At 40.7% G+C, this 18118-nt stretch overlaps 2 long non-coding RNA genes across 5 annotated transcripts; one reads left to right on the plus strand and one right to left on the minus strand.

Annotated features, from left to right (window-relative positions):
- Window positions 1-2805: 2805 nt before the first annotated feature.
- Window positions 2806-6493, plus strand: LOC134440143 (uncharacterized). The gene is made up of 3 exons (XR_010032915.1): window positions 2806-3341; window positions 4324-4382; window positions 5244-6493. It is a non-coding gene; the product is annotated as an uncharacterized LOC134440143 (long non-coding RNA).
- Window positions 6494-13917: 7424 nt separating this feature from the next.
- LOC134439654 (uncharacterized) lies at window positions 13918-16686 on the minus strand. 4 transcript variants are annotated; one of them, XR_010032815.1, is made up of 4 exons: window positions 16660-16686; window positions 15863-15922; window positions 14803-14928; window positions 13918-14135 (listed from the first exon to the last, which is right to left on the minus strand). It is a non-coding gene; the product is annotated as an uncharacterized LOC134439654 (long non-coding RNA). The 4 variants fall into 4 exon arrangements; XR_010032816.1 differs by lacking the exon at window positions 16660-16686 and adding an exon at window positions 15219-15303 and having other exon boundaries at window positions 15863-16653; XR_010032814.1 differs by lacking the exon at window positions 16660-16686 and adding an exon at window positions 15219-15306 and having other exon boundaries at window positions 15863-16653.
- Window positions 16687-18118: the final 1432 nt, after the last annotated feature.

Raw genomic sequence — 18118 nt, forward strand, 5'->3', positions numbered from 1 at the left:
GCAAGGTCAACATCGTTTTGTCCCCTGGCAAGCTCGAAGTCTCATTGACATTAGTCACGTTGGTAATATGAATCCATGGACAGTAAAAACCTCGTGCATAGGTTCTGAGGTGCAGTTACACGTGATGACCCGTGTTGGGTCATAACAATTAGTTCCAACCCCACCCCCAACAGCAGAGCTATCGACTGCGCAATAATAATGCAATTGATTAAAAGGCGACTTTACCACCGTGTTCGTTTACGACATTGCTGACAACATCAGGCATTGTTTTTTTTGTGTGTGTACTCTAAAAGCAAACGTTCATTAATAAATCGACGTGATACCCGCAAAAAGTGCAATGAGTAATATTAAGCAGCATTTTTGAGGGAGAAGTGTAGACATTGTAGTGCAGTGTAACGTTTCTGTCCTGCCTAACCAACATCTTATGCAACCCCCAATCTGGATGATTAAAGCCACATTGCAGCATGACTCATGACATAGCATTGTCTAGTTCTAGCTTCCCTACGCGGAAGTAGTCTACATTTTTACAGAACAAATCTGAAGGCGTTAGCAGTTTTTGTCCACGGGATTTACCCATTCACAAATTTGCGTTAAACGCCACATCCTTCCGGAACCGTGGCCAATGTACTTGACAGTAACATTGTAGCCCGAGTTTTGTTACACTGTATCGACTTTTCAAATCCTCAGCCATCGTAGTAGACGCCCTGACAATTGTATGGGTAACTCGCCATCTATTGGTGGAGTAAAGTAATTTATTTTCTATTCAAAAGAATGTTGACACTTTCACTGTTGTTAGATTATAAAGGCATCAAAATAAGTGCCTGGGTCAGTACATCATTATTAAATTATAAATTATTTTATATATGCAGATTAAACTGTTAGTGAAAAAAACAATTGACCTTTTAGATTAGAGGTTAACCTTGAGCTCAGGCTTCCCGGCTCAACACCAACCTCCCATATAAATGTGTTGCACACACACACACACACACACACACAAAACAAAGGTGCACAGATACATACACAGCAGGGCAGATTGAACAACGTGATCTCGAATGAATTGCGTCTCATTTATCACGCAAACCAAAACCAAAATTGCGTCGATATAACGACGCATTCTCTTTTATGTCACACATGCGCAGTAGCCAGCACTATCTTTTAAGGCCAGGAGGCTTTATTGTTAGCCTATTTATAACAAAAACAAAACGTTATTCACGTTGCTTAACGTAACGACTCATTATAAATATGCTGTTAAGTCCCCACAAACTAATACTGAGCTCTTTTGGGCTGTTAAAGTCAAGTTTTGATTTTAGCAAGTCTTTTTCTGTTTGATTGAATTAAAACGAACCCTGTAAACATTGACATAAATTTGTCCAGAGCGTGATTTGCGCACAACAACCTCTAGGCCTACAACGTTTTGAATAGTTTCAAATATTTCATTCATAAATCCCCAGACCCCCTCCCTCTGCTACTACACCAATGATGTCATTTTATTGCGACCACTCTCTGGATTGTGGATTTTACGGACTGCATTCCCATGTACTGGGTTTAGCTGGACCGTATTGGACTGGAGGTAAGTTAATTTAATTGATAAGGTGAATGTGCATTAACTGCTATATTTGAATGCATCTTCCAGGTCACATCATTGGTTTAGTCGCCAAACTTTTCTGACTGTCACAGTTGGTTTTACCAGCCAGCTGCTTCTACTGTGTAGCCTAGCCTAGCCTACCCATTATTGCTCGCGTGGCAAATTATTCTGTCCATAATTATTTATACTGTTTGGTTTTACAAGCGGTATCTCGGCCTCATCAAGCAAGCAGAACTTTGAAAACGACGTCAGATGCGCCAAAGTTCTGCTAAAGAGAGTAAATAGCGCGATATGTACTCTGAAATCTCATTCTGAGCAGAGCACTTGCTTGACAGGTTCACTAATCTCTCTCTCTCTCTCTCTCTCTCTCTCTCTCTCTCTCTCTCTCTCTCTCTCTCTCTCTCTCTCTCTCTCCCCAACTTTCAGGTGACAGGATATTTTGTACCTGCTTCGGACTGGTTCTGTCATTAACCTACTGAGCTGGTGCTTCTGTCCCAGGTAGGCTACATGGGCAGTCATTTTGTGTGTGTAGGCTACAGGTTTGGTTAGGTGTTTCAAGTTCAAATTCCATTCTTTCTGTACATGCAGGTAAAATGTGTTTGAACTTACATTTGCATCTATACATGAAGTAGGCAGCCTAGAGCAGGAGGCGGGCGTCAGATCAGAGGGTTGCAGGTTAGAATCCCACTTTTCCACTCCCTATCTTGCTCCATGGCTGAGGTGCCCTTGAGCAAGGCACGTAACCTAACCCCACACTGCTCCAGGGACTGTAACCAATACTCTGTGCTTTGGACTAAAGCGTCAGCTAAAGTATAATGTCATAGTAATTAAAAAAAAAAGTCCTATTGACCATGGCACCCAACCTAGCATTGCAGCCAAAACTGTGTCTACCTTGTTTCAAATGCTTCTCTGTATAAAATGGCCCATTTCCATTACATATTCTAATTCCCCCAACTCTATATCGAACTTCATTGGGTGGGGCTGTTTTATTTTTTCATGTTTTTTTTAACTGCATATGAATGAGATGCTGTGTGACTAAATAAGCTTACCATAATGTTTTTAGTACTGTTATTTGTGTTTTTTGTTGTTGTTTTGTTACAGTAGTAGTAGTAGTAGTCTTGTGATCATATGGTCATCATATGTTATGTCTGCATTTCCCTAGGCATCTCCATCGCATCGCTCCTAGGCATCTGAAAGTGTACCGTTGCGCACAGGTGTGTATGACTGGTATAACATTTACAGCAGCAGCACATAGCTGGTAAGAGAACAGAGTTAATGCTGGACAAAAACCCTCATCTGAAAAAGCAAGGTGTGGAAAAACACATACACTGCCATTTGAGACAAGTGTCCTATGAAGACACCTGAAAGAGTCAGTTATAGATCTGTAGTGCTCATGTTTATTTTGTTTGGTTGAGGGTGGGGATGGGTGGGGTATAGCACCTGTAAGACATGAAAACTACTTTCACCCCTGCTGTATACACACCATCTTTGTGGATTTTGCTTGTTCCCACCTACATAGATCATGCTGGTAACGAGTTATTCAAAGGGTCTACCAATCATGGCAAAAACAGAAATCCAGCTCCTCAGCCCAGGCAGTGCCAACAACCCAGCTGATCCAGGAGCTGCAGCGAGGGGTAGTGATGACACTCCGGGCACCCCGACTGCCCTCTTCAACCATTCCCATGGAATTCATCCTGTCCAGCCTCCGTCAGATAATCCAGCCCTCCCCCTCCTACTTCCAGAGACTAATTTGCAGGTAAGCATACACAAACTGAACATTTTGTCATACTGGTCGGTCAGCTGTGGTCTTTCTATTTTGCACATCAAATTCATCCCATTTCACCCCCCAGAATCTCATCTTGTGATGTGGATCTACTGACTACACTGCTTATGTGCAGATTTTTGGCATCCTCTAAACACACTACCCCACTATCCCATTCATACACTACCCAACAATAACTGTCTGGACCCTGCAACAACATACAACACATCATACATAGGTAGAAAAATGCTGAGGCACTAAACTCCTAAAGGTTACAATTTTTACATATGCCCTGAGGAAGGGACATAAGGATCGAAACACGTAGGCATTGTAGCCAAATAATAAAAGAAAAAAATGTTACCTTGAGTGCCTCAGTATTTGTCTACTTCGACCAAGTTTTAGAGGCCCTACACTGATGAGCATCCAAGGGAAAAAGTGAAGACCCAGATTACTCAAATGACCTGTTTGCGTTTGACATCATACTGTACATACCGGCTTGTTGATCCTGTCCCTCGTGGAAAGGACACACACACGCACACGCATACACACACACAGACAGCTCCTATGGAACCGCACCATGTGACTGCACCTTACCTGCACCTTACCTGCACTACCTCAGACCTCCACTACCAAGAACTGCTGGCCTCTGTAACATAAAATGCACCAACGCTGCTTGTTGTAATTATTTATTAATTAATTACTTTATTGTTACTAGTGTTACGTGTCCTGTCTTGCACTAATGTCAGACATACACAGAACTGACATTTACAGACTATGTCCTGACATGGCATAGAGTGAGAATTTCATTTTACTTGTATAACCTGTGCATATGAAGAAAATGACAATATAACTGACTTGACTCCACACACACACCACTAATTACTCGCTCCGCAAGATTAGTCATTAGAATGTTTGAGTTTCACAATACAGTACAGGCAGACAACTCTAATTTCATTGCATGTTACACTTTTCACAGATTCTAATGGGTATGTGCTAAGGAGATGATGAGTGAACACGCTGCCAGTTTGGTTGCAGGTATGTTTTACTTTATCTGTCGAAAAAGCATATTCTTTTCAAGTTGCGCTCCATTATCCTGCCTGTGATGTTTTTGAAGGCCATCACTTGGGGTCAATAGACAACCAAATATCTGTCAGTGGTAAAGTGTCTTACGTCCGTGTACTATGAAGGTGGATCACAGTAGAAGTAGTTAACCATATTTCTCAACCTAACCATATTATCTCCCCCACACCGCACACATTGCTCAGTGCTGCTCCTGCAGAATGGACCATGCTAACCTCCCAGTTGTGTTTGTAGATCTCCACACAAATATCACCCCTCTACATTGTAAAGCTGAAAAGAATATGTCTACTTGACATCTTTTAACCCACCAAGTAGAGGAAGGTTAACTTAAGTACAGTTTAGTTGTTGTTTTGGTGTTGTGATTTTATCACATTATATTACATTACAATGCATTTAGCAGACACTTTATCCAAATGTGTATCCATGTGGATCAGAGTGTGGGGTGAACACAGAGGACAGCTGTATACAAGTAAACCATTGTAAAACTGAAGACCTACTGATCGTGTGTAAGCAGGATAAAGTAAGTGCATAGGGTTATGAATTACAGATTAGGAATGAATGCTTTGTTATGTAGGGGAGCTCTCTCAGACGAGATGAGTCTCCACAAACTGCTTGAAAGTTGAGAGGGATGAGTACACTAAAAAAATGTATCATTTCCCCAAATGCAGCAACAAGTGGAAAGCCATTATAATGTCTGAATCTGTATTTAATTTGAGATTGTTATGTATATGTTTCTGTGTATATATCTCCTGCTTTTAAAAAAAATGTATATATTTGTTTAAAATATATATCTCCTGTTTTTTATGTTGTTTCCAGTGTGTCACCGAATTCCGTAGATTCATCATCACTATGTGGGGTGGAAGCTGCACAGACTACAACAAGGCTTCTGGGACCCCACTCCCCTCAAGCAAGACATTTAACACCTGCTTCACCTATGAAGGACTGATTATTGGCAGTGATACCACAACGCATACAAGCTGTTCAGCCTGCTGCCCTCCGGGTAGAGGTACAGGAGTATCTGCTTCCGCAACTCCAGACTCGCCAACATCTTCATCTACCAGACTGTCATGCCGAATCGTCCCTCCTCTCTCCCATCCCAGGATGCCGAATTATGACCAAGTGACTGAAGAACTGCCATACGTCTTCACTTGGTCATTGCATGACCAGAGGCTGTATGCAGACTCACAGTATAATTCTACACGATCCACTATAAGTCATATTTTATTTCAGGTGGTTTGAATAGCTGTGATACATTAATGATGCCTGCCAACGATTCTGAATTGTGTACAGTCTGTAATATTTCTTCTTCAAGGGACCAGTCAAGTCGATGTGACAGGTGATTTTTATACAAAACTTTGTCAAAGTTTACGTAATTGACACATCTGGTTGGTCCTTGTTTTGAATTCTGAATTGTCAATATACTATATGCCTTTATCAGGTTTGAGCTTGGAGTTGAGTATATGTTAAATTAATAGAATGTGTTTTTTGCTAGTCTTCACATTAAACTTAGACCGAACTGCCTTTACCTTTGGATCGTCTGCAGTTCCCTGTTGGCCCACTACCATCTGCCCCGCATGGTGCGCGACACCAGACACTGGAGCAGCTGGGTCGCCACTCATCAACGCAGAGTGAAACAGTGCTTTGACCGCTCCCACAGGGTTAAAAGCCCCACACTTGCTCCACTGGACTGATTGAGGATCCGCAGGCCTACCCGGGGCCACAAGCTCAAGTCATTCTGTTCTGCCCCACTGCAAGTGACTGAGCAGCTGGGTCCCGCCATTTTCCGCCGTGTTCGCAAGGTGCCGCCGCCTACTGCAACAGACCTGGAGGCGACCGGCCCGTACAAGGGCCCATCCAGGCCATCTCAGGGACTATGTACTCTGACAATATGAATGATGTTCCTGGGTCTCCCCTGGGGAGGGGGGAAATGTTATGTCTGCTCTGTTGCCTGTGCTGATATTTCATATTTCCTGATGCTACTTGAAGACGACATAATAACATTTGTGCAGGGCATGCTGGGATGCGAGTTCAGTGAAATAAACGTCTGGTATGGCTAGACTTTGACAGCTCTGTGTGTAGCGTATTGTTTACAGTTTTATTGTACATAACACTGGGGGCAAAATCTTAATTTCATGCAGCCCATGGGATCATTTCAAATGTGTATTACACAGTTGGCCCACATACACCATTAATGTATGTTGTAACAAGACTTGAACATGAAATTTGGTTGTCAGAGGAATATGAGTGGGCCCAGGCCAATGAAACAGCTCATTCATATGTAACACAATATGAACTACTGTACCATGCATGATGATGGAGAAGAGTGTATGTAACATTTTAAAACACTACCCCTGTAGACATAAATTAGCTGTTACCAGAATGGCAATGGCCAAGTCGTTACATATTAGGTCTACTTAAAGGTGCGCTGTGTAGGATGTTGGCCAGAGTATTGCAACTATGCTGCTCATTGAAACAGTGCTGCCCATTGCCAAATTAGATCTTTTCATGATTAATTACTAAATAATAGGCCTAAAGTGATATCTAATAGTATGACCAAAGTACAGTAAGTTTTGCAGCTAAAAATTCTATTTCTGGACATTCAAAATGGCGGTCATAACAAATAGCCTACTTTGAATTTCATGACGGTGGTAAGTATTCATTAAAAAGGTCTCCTAACATCTGTTAATGGGCAGCAGTAGTATTAGTATTACTCTGGAAATAATACTAAAAATATTACACACAAAACAATATTACACACAAAACAAATATTTAGTTTGGCCTAACTTTATTTCAGATTTTGATTTTGGCATTTTGTCTTAATACTCCTGGCTTGGATCCTTCAAAACCCACTTGTAAATATGTATTTTGAGTTGTGCTTATAGGCCAGATGTGTGCCATTCTAAAATAAAAATAAAAAACAGTTTTGCAATGTCAAATCTGAGACCGTTTTGGATATGCTGCCAGTTCGTTTTTTTTTCTGTAAAAATAGGTATGTTTTGCCTACACACATAACTTACATAGCCTAATTCAAAACCCACTTGAATATCCACATTTTAGTTTAATTGATAGGTGAACATACGCCTTGCAGAAATAATCCAGCATGATTTGACTCAATGTAGCCACTGGGGGGAACGTATATGCTTATTTTGGCAGCAAGCTATGACTTTTGGTAGCCTACTTTTATGTCCATACATCCTTAAAACTCTCTTTAACATCCACATATGCACTTGAATTGGCAAGTTGATAGGAAATAATCCAAGATTTAGACGCTTGATTCAATAGCCATGCGTGGGGCATCCTGAATTGCTTGGAAATACATAATTGTGCCAGCAAGCGACTAAGACTTTTGATACTTATAAGTAAATAAATGATTGAAAACCCACTTAAACATCCCCATATGTGCTTGGATTGACAAAGCCATGTGTGCTGTGGTGAAATAAACCAATTTTCAGGTATTTGAGTCAATGTAGCCACTGTGGGGCAAACTGGGATGCTTGGAAATGCATAATTTTGGTAGGAAACGGCTATGACGGTTGGTAATTTTAAGTTAATAAATCATTTATTACCCACTTACACATCCCAATATGTACTTGAATTGACAAATGGATATGTGCTGAAATTATATTAACCATTTTTCAGGCATTTGACTAATAGTAGCCACTGTGGGGAAAGGGAAATGCTTGCCATGTGTAATTTTGGCATCCAACGGTTGTGACTTTTAATGCTTAAAAGTCAATAAATTGGTCAAAAAACATCAAAACATTCTTATTTTGACTTGTCTTGATGCAGAAATACATGATCTGCAAAAAAAAAAAAATTACACCAAATTTCCATGCTCTGGCGATGCTTAGCCCACAGCCATCCTAAAAAGGTACCATTAAAAGAAGCGAAGGAGCCATTTACAGCTTGGTAGGCGTAACACCTTTTTTTTCATGGAATGTCAACATATGGCACATATTTTGATAGAGGCTATAGTGACAAACATATCTGTAAAATATTGGCCCTCTACCTGCTTGTATGTGACTGGGAGGCGGGGCCAAAAATCAAAAATGTGGAATTTCTAGGGGGCGCTATAGAGCCAGTGAACATGGAAGTTGTAATTTAACTTATTTTTCCTATTCTGTGTGACACATAGATCTAACATACCAAATTGCAGGCTTCTACCTTTTTATGTGTTGGCTGTAGACTGGGTCAAAAATGAGGAAAAACTGACAAAAAATAGAATTTCTAGGGGGCGCTATTGAGTCTGCAAATGTGTTGGCTGCATTTTGACTTCACTCACATGTTCAGTGTGACCTATATAAGTGACATATCCAATATGAAGTCTGTATGTACTTTTGAATTCCAAGGGGGTGGGGCCAAAGTTGTCAAAAAGAGAGAAAGTGCATGAAATTGTAGGGGGCGCTACAGAGTCTGTGGCTAGGAAATCTGTAATTTGACTTAACTTACTTATTCTGGGAGACACAAAGATGTTCTATGCCAAATTTTAGATTTCCAGATTGTTGCATGTTGCCAGCAGATGGTGCCAAAAATGTCAAAAAAAGAATTCCTAGGGGGCGCTATTGAGTTTAACAATGAGTAATCCACAATCAGACTCCAATCCCATGTTTTTCGTTACACATTGATGTTGCATACCAAATTTTGTCATCCTGCAATAAAAGGAAATTAGAAATGGTAACCCTAACCCTAATTATCACGAATTCCATAATGAATAGCCTGTAATAGAGTTATAGGGCAGTTATTGAAAACAAATATGAGCACGTGGAACATTATGTTACTGTTAGGGATTACACAAATTGAAAATGATGAAACAAACTGAAAATGATGAAACCCCTGTTGGATTAAGGATAAAATGTGGTGTATAAGGTGGTGCTACAGAACCAGTGAGTGTGTAAATTGCAATTAGATTACACAGCATAATTCAGGAAATTATTGTATGTCACATGCATGGCTTAAATCTTGGGTTCAAATAATACAATTCTTTAGAATACGGGCCATGCCTGGAAGAGTTGTTGTATGGACATGTCAGAATGTCCTGGCAGCATATAATCAACATTCTACCAGCCTATAAAGTATCTGGAAATGGTGATAGAATCCTAGTGGTCTTGTAGTCTTGAAATATGTGTATCACTGGTGTACACAGGGGCACAACTACTCATTTCTGGGGGGGTATGCAAGAACTATTTCCCCCCCCCCCCCCCCCCCCAAAAAAAACCCATTATTTTGCGCCCTCCAATGCCCTCCCTTTGGTGCCCCCCTCTCTCTGGCGCCCCCCTGCAACGCATACGTCTCATATACTGTAGTTGCGCCCCTGGGTGTACAAAAGACTGCATGGTGTAATTTCATGTGGCTGTATTTTTCTTATCATAAAAGGGATGCAACAGAGTGCAATTAGATTTCAGAAATGTTTTAGGTAACATTATTTTATGTCACATGCATAGTTTTAATCCGAGACCCAAGTAATATGTAATTCCATGAACTACATGCCATGATTGGATTACAGTTGTTGTAAGCACACATCAGCATGTCATAGCTTACCACATTTTATGGGCCTAGAAGGTAGCTAGAAATGGTGAATGTAGTCTTTAAACATCATAAGGAATGTACAAGACTGCATGATATCATTTCACTTTGCTCCTGCATTTCTATTGAGTATTCAACACCAACACATACTAAACCAGGTTTTGGGCCAGCTCTCTTTCATAATGCAGCCCAAAAAGACTCATTGTCCATACTGTATTGAATCAACTAACTCAGTGTCTGGACTTTATCAATATGCTGCACTGAAGACTCCTCAAGTCAGTGTTAGCCTAACTTGGCCTTATAACCATGACCAAAATGCAGTGATCATACTTTAAAAGACAATGACAGTAATTACTAAGGGCATCATCAATGCTAAGATGTTTTATTTATTGCATTAAACATGAAATCACCAGTAAAACAAGGTGATCAGTCGTGGTCTAATGCTTGAGGAAATGAGTTTAAGATCAGAGGGTTGCATGTTTGAATCCCAGCTTTACCTCGCCCGACATCCTCAGCTGAAGTGCCCTTGTGCAACGCACCTAAACCCACACATCTCCAGGGACTGTGACCAAAATCCTGTAAATAACTAAGACGTGCAATGTAATGATCAAAACAGTTTATTAAAAATCATTAAAAAATCATCAATATTCACAAGGTATAAAACAGCAAACAAATCAGAACACTTAGGACCAAGTCTTAACAGAAAGGTGGGAAATGTGTCAGCTTTTGTGTAAATTAAAACTCCTAATTCAATCATAACAAAGAGACAAGAACAGAACATAAAAGAAGTTTAAGTTAATGGTGAAAAGGCATTAGACATTTCCATGAATATCACTGCAACCAGTTGGAATGTCATGATGCATGCATCCCATTTTGTATCTGTTCTTCTTTGAAGATTCTGTTGCTTTTATCAAGGTATATATCCAGTGACACTTTCTGAGCAGCTTCATGCAGATATTATCGCTTTTAGTGTGTCATTACAACAACCACCACGAAAGAGGGTCTAGGTTTGAGTCGCAGCTGAGAAACGCTACATTCTGTTACTACAGATGAAATGTTAAAAGGTACGCTGTGTAATATTTTTAAGCAGTTTCTTTCCAGAATTCATTCAGGCCATTCACAAATGTAACCTTTTTCAGAATACTTACCACCATCAAATTCTGAGTATTCATTATGACTGGGAAAATTACACTTTTCATGAAAACATGAAAGGAGTCCATTGTCCACCATCTTGAATTTAGTTGCATAATGTACTGTATTTTGGTCATACTAGTAAATATTGGTACATACTAGTAAATACTTGGTAAAATTCTTGAAAATTCAAAAGTCAAAATGGACAATAGGTAGCACAGTTGCAATGAGCAGCATAGGTGCAATACCTGCTCTGATCACCATCCTACACAGTGGACCTTTAACAGTTTAATGTTGTCATTTAGTTCTAGGACCAGTGGTTCTGAGTGGTTCTTCATAGTGTTCAAAGGCAGTGCTGAAGAAGTTGGATTGGCTGCTTGGATTATTCGAGCTTGTGTAACGGAGGCCAACTAGCAGAGTGTGGCGTGGAAGGATAGTAAACCTCCCTCCCGAAGCCTCATACAGTACCAGCAGCGCTGAGCTATGGGACTGGTCATTTAGCTCAGCGGTATCGTGCTGTGCCTCCCATACCCGAACCGATGCGTTGACTAGGTGGTGGCAAGTTCAAGATCTAAAGGGGACAGACTGTGTGGAAACACCTCAGTTACACTTGGCTCTAAGAACACAGTTCAGGTAACAGGCTGAGCTGTCAAGTTGATGACTATGACTGGGGTCTTCATTGGGATGTGTTCTTCTGGAGACACCTGCAAAACAAAATAAATATACATGCATGGGCATGAGTAAATATATGACGGTGCATATGGCCATATAAAAAAAACAACAACATCAACACCAGCTACAAAACACAACAGAATCAGCAGTCCTCAGCAAGAGCATTCCATCATTAAACAGGAATGCTAAAATTATGATTACAAACTGTGAGAGATAGTAATACTATTAGTATCTACTATCAGTAATACTATTAGTATCAGCTCTAATTTAAGAGTGAACACCTTAGTTTCATCTCTTAAAGGATAGTTCCGGCGTAAAATGAAAGTTTCACCATCGCTTTCCCATGCCACATAATGTATCTAATGATGAGCCATTCTGGGCAATGCCGCGCCGTGATGGAGTTAGCTAATTTTAAGCTTTTCGGCGAAAAACGCAGCCAATGCATCACGGCGGGGCCAAAATAGTCCTATTATTTTTTTGATGTTTCCCCGCTATAAACAACTTCAAAAACGATACACACTTCATCACAAAGGTCTCGTCAAATCAAACCGAGGCACAGAGACGATCATCGGACCACACAGTCTTTCACTGGCCAGTGTTTTCAGAGGTGTCTCACTGTTGCAACTCTCCGACCCGGATGCAGGCTACTCAGTCAGGTGGCTAGGTAGCCTAGGCTAAACATGGTCCGCGGTTCTTACACAGGCTGCGACCGTAAAATGAAAAGCTGGAACCCCGACCGTTTTCACCGACTGCCACTGTCTAAACCAGACTACTCTTACAAAGTAATTGCAACACGGTATAATATAACATGGATTCAACTTTGTAATAACACACCACTGGTGGTGTACTTACATCTGTAAGAGCACTTCTAGTACGACTTTATAAAATTCCTCCAGCCCTCCTCCGTTGCGTAATGGTCAATCTGACCTCGCGCGCCCTGGTCAATTACTGTCTGCTTCACAAACTAATTCTACTCTAGCATGCTTGACATCAACCACATCGAATGCCTCAGGTCGCACAATTTCACTTGCCATCCCGCGCTAGTTTGTTTTGACAGTTTATTTATCTCCTGTAGTGGGCTACATTTACTGCACCTGTATGCCATCCCAAAGCAGTGCTTGCTGGCAAAGACGCAGATTCACAGACACTCAAGATTCATGAGCCAGACACATTTACACATGTGTCTCTCTCTTCAAACATACCTCCATAGCGCCTTTTTGGTACAGCATTTATCTTCAGACGGTTTCATTTAGATGTTCCATCTCCCTTACTCTTCTTGTAGTCATCATCCTCGAAATGCTCCCTCCATACACGGTAGTAGCGATCCCAAAGTGTTTTATGTCCACTTCTAATGCTATTAGCCATTCCCGTAATATGGCTGGTTTAGACAGTGGCCGTCGGTGAAAACGGTCGGGGTTCCAGCTTTTCATTTTACGGTCGCAGCCTGTGTAAGAACCGCGGACCATGTTTAGCCTAGGCTACCTAGCCACCTGGACTGAGTAGCCTGCATCCGGGGTCGGAGAGTTGCAACAGTGAGAACCTCTGAACACTGGCCAGTGAAAGACTGTGTGGTCCATGATGTCTCTGAACGGTTTATGTGTCCGATGATCGTCTCTGTGCCTCGTTTGATTGACGAGAAATGAGTGTGTATCGTTTTTGAAGTTGTTTATAACCGTGCGGGGAAACATAAAAAAAAAAAAAAAAAAAAACAAAAAACTATTTTTTGGCCCCGCCGCCTGATGCATGTTTTTCGCCAAAAAGCTTAAAATTAACTCCATACGCGCGGCATTGCCCAGAATGGCTCATCATTATATACATTATGTGGCATGGGAAAGCGATGGTGAAACTTTCATTTTACGCCGGAACTATCCTTTAATTTCAATCAGGCTCATCAAAACTTGTGTACGGCTTGTGGAGGGTACATGAGTCCAGATTCAGGCATTTGAAATTGCATCATGTTGAGGAGTTGAAGATATTTCCTCAGCACCTCAAACAGTGGTGGTCAAATGCTAACATACTGTGCACTGGCCCCTTATGAAACATACTAAGTTTCATGTAAAAGGGCGACCATAAAAATGTCACATACGATGTAGTGTCAATACTTGGGCAAACATCATGTTAGTAGTGTTTTTTCCAATTTAGACAGAAGGTTAGTTAAAAAGCATACAGTATGTTACCCCAGTGATTTGGCTGACATTCATGACATTGAATCGTCTAACCACAAAGAAATGAGTGGAATGCCCTGTAACGCCAACACACAATACATTCCAACAACATTCCCACAATTGCTGCCTACCTGAGACCTTAGACTTTGGTAGGCTCCAGGTCAAGCAATGTATGGGGCCACTCTTCCTCTCAATCACATTATTCCTCTGGTTGCACCTGAAAACAACACAGATAGAAGTGTACATCAGTTATTGTGATAGCACCAGTAGGTGTGGATGAAGAAAGGTGTAGATGAAGAAAGCAGCGCACCACTACATTAAATCTGCACATCAAAGACCTGCCCAAAATACCAAAACTACTTACTGTGAACTTGCTTTTTGATTATGAAACTAGGAGGCTAAAGAAAGACAGCAACATGCAGAAATGCATCTTTTTAAATGTGCCACTTTTCACAGAAACGCAACCAATCAGAGTTCAAAGACATTTTAACCAACAAATGTCCATGACTTTTCCATGAATTGGGCACAAGTTCCCATGACTAAACATAACATCTAAAAGTGTTTCTACCAGTTCAGCCACCCATTGAGGTCAAGCCTTTTGTTAATTGTAACTATTTGATTTGTAAGCTTAATCCTGCCATCTGGTGGACTAAATGTGCAGCTGCAAAGTCTACATCAGTCACAATCTCAAGCACTGGAGCCTAGCACATTTTTTGTCTGTATATGAAATGTGTTTAACTACATGTAAAAGTGTCACTGTGAAATTACAAAAACATGCATAATGACACATTGAATGATTATATAAATGGATATTATTCCTCCTTCATTTTTTTGTTTGATCAATACAAATTTTCATTATTGGTCCAGGAGATATGAAATCTTACTTAAAAAGGACTGTCCGTGTATTAACGCACTGGGAGCACACACGATGGACCACAGTCTGCCTGTCTCTCCTCCACAGCATTCCCCATCAGAGCAGTCCTCCAGGACAAGCTTGTTACATTTTGCTGCTGAAACAGAAGAATGAACCATAGCAAGAATAGAAGGTGAATAGCCTACCACAACATATCCGTCACAAATAGACCAAGCACTACATCAGCGATTCCAGCGACGGAAGTAATTGACTTTGCATTGAGTCGCGCAACAAAAGTGATTCGGGCAACTAGAGGCAATTCGCGCGACTTGAGCGACAGTTTGTAGTTTTACTTATTATTCAAATTAGCTATGATGTGGTATTGCAACAGTCGCCACAGCCAATTGGAATGTTGGACTGCTTGCATTCTGCTTTTAACGGACATACTTCTATCACTCTTGCTGCACAGTCCAGCGATTCTCTGTCGCTTGATCTTGTCGCCACCGGTGTATTCGCCTGGTAATGCACTGTACTTCTGACAGAAACACAACCAATAGATATTAAATCTTACTTTGAACAGACTGCACATTAACCAATGCAATGGAAATACACATCACTGACTTAAGTCTACTAACCCCCTCAGCAATTGTATTAATGATATCAATACAAGTGATTTTCAAGATGAGACCATTTCCATACAAGGTTGCAGGGGGTAGATATTTTTAAGGGAAGACTATTTGCATAAACTCTAACCCCTCTTTTATCCAGCTCATCTACTATTCACCATCGTAAGGAAGAGGTATCATAGTGTCCTCTCAGCCAATATGATGATGCTCGTCTATGCTGTCATTGTCATTTTTACAGTATTAATGTGCCTCTTTGGTTTTGCTAGGCCCCTCCTAGTCTTCCCTCTCTTTCGTTCATAGGTTTTGTGAACATACAAAGGACATGCCTAAAAACTGCATTTATAATATTGATAATTATATCCTAATGTCACCAGATAGCATGAGATCTGATAAAGAGGGATTGAGATTTGTGTTGTACTTCAGTTAAAAAACACAGCATATGAATTAAATGAAACTACTACTTACCCATCAACAGTTTCACTCCACTGAATATTTTGGACCTCAGGGAAAACTGGAGACGTAAAACTGTAAAGTAAGATTTAGACCAAAAGAAATAGTAAGTTTCTTAAATGTGCAACAGAAAAACCACACACAACTTCAGTTAGATAATGCATACAAACAGCCATATGAAGACAATGTTGTCATATTCTGTGGAGAGGATGGAAAATATAACATGCATTAAATCAACGAGAAGATTGTGCTTAGAAGAGACAATTAGGTTGGTGTGACTTAATAGCTCCTCTTATTTCTGTTCAGATCTCCTTTTTCAGATATTTTCAACGGCACTTTGCACACAAAATACACATTAATACTGATTAGTTAGTGTCAGTGATGCAAAATGAGCTAATGTCGAATTTGGAAAAGCCAGAGACCTTGGAAAGGGAGAACTATCATACAACACCTTTGGTAAAGCTAGGCTAACTTAGTTGCACCCACAGACCTGTATTAGGTCTGTGGTTGCACCACACTGAACTTGCAGCTAATTTTGATGTTACATGCAAACCAGAGGTGGATGTGGCTGAGATGGCACGCATATAAACAATCACGTTAATAAATTATGGACTAAACAAACTGTTAACATCACAAATCACGCGAGCAATACAATACGGGTGTAGAAGCAGCTAGCTCGTAAAACCAAGTTAGCTTAACAAATGAAGTGGGAATTGTGTGATAAACAAATTGCATGATCATCCCGATGTGCCGCTGTGTCAAGCATTCAAATAGGGTAGATCATAAATATCTAATTTATCAGATTAACTTACCAATTGATGAATAAAGCTCAGCCAAACCACATACTGCAGGCAGTACAATCAAATCCACAATCCAATGATCGCGATGAAATGGTCGCGATGAAATGACATCATCATAAACAGTGGGGGTACATCGAGAAGGGTCCGGCTGCGTCCTGGAGCACAGGGGGCGTGTATTTAGAGGGGCGTGTATTTAGAGGGGCGTGTATTTAGGGCAGCCCTGATTGGTCCGATTCACGACGACGTCTGACATCACGTGAAGAATGAAATATATAATGCCTACCGGCGGTAGACGTTAACTTTTGGTGGCTAGCTTAGCCTACTTAGTCAAACCGGGCTTTATGTTCCTCTCATTGCAACTTATAATGTTAGGGCTTACAATAGAGTTTTGGTACCGTTTTCTCTGCTCTTATCGGTATCCAGATACATTCAATACATTTAACTGCTCCTTTGGGAATTTCGCGGCATTTTTGAAAATTATGCTCTGAGGGCAGCTTTACCGCATATCGGTAACGATATGACACATTAACTCGCTGCTCTGAGGGCGTCTTTATTGTCTACATGGTAATGCTTAGCAGCGCATGTAACCCTGCTCTTAGGGCACCTTTTCTGCAGGTTCAGGGCATATTTGATGCACACATGTACCGGTAATTCTGCTCTTAGAGCACATTACAGAGCGACCATGTAACAAACACTCTGTTCTGAGAGCAGCTTCGCAGCACATAGATAGCGTTTTGTTTCCTTGGAAACGGACGCGGTTTATGTGTTACGCATACGCTATTTGACTCGGTTTTGCACCACAGAAGTCAGTGTTTTGCACTATTATGGATGTATTTCTAATCTTGACATGATAATGGACAATCTATGCGAATTTCATAATGTGTTTTTATGTGATATGGGAGTAAATGTGTTTACATCCCGTCTGGGATTTGTTAAACTAGCTGGCCCGCTAGTTAGCTAGCAAGTGCTAGGTCTCTACACTACATCATGTGTCAAAAGTGGAAAGATTTGCCGACACTCTAGGCTGTGGATATAAAACTGGTCTGTGAATGTTTTCAAAATGTTTTGCTTTGACAAATTGCTGATATTAAACATCCAAATCCTGGTGTTTCTTTGTTTATGATTGGGCCATTGAGACAGATCGATTCTAATATCTATTACTTACTTGCTAGCTAACTAGCGGACTAGCTAACAAATCCCAGACGGGCGTACTGTTAACACATTTTACTCCCATGTTACATAAAAACGCATTTTGAAACTCGCACAGATTGTCCATTAGAATGTCAAGATTAGAGATGCATCCATAATAATGCAAAACCGAGTCAAATGACATACATTTATCGCTTCGTCAGTCTGTCTGGCTTCATCTCCGTTCCGTTTCCAAGGAAACAAAACGCTATCTTTAGAAAAGTAACCCCGCACTTAAAGTAGGCTACCTTCGGATTGGTAGATGCTAGGGAAATACCGTTTT

The sequence above is a fragment of the Engraulis encrasicolus genome, chromosome 23 (genome assembly GCF_034702125.1).
Source record: "Engraulis encrasicolus isolate BLACKSEA-1 chromosome 23, IST_EnEncr_1.0, whole genome shotgun sequence".
Classification (NCBI taxonomy): Eukaryota; Metazoa; Chordata; class Actinopteri; order Clupeiformes; family Engraulidae; genus Engraulis; species Engraulis encrasicolus.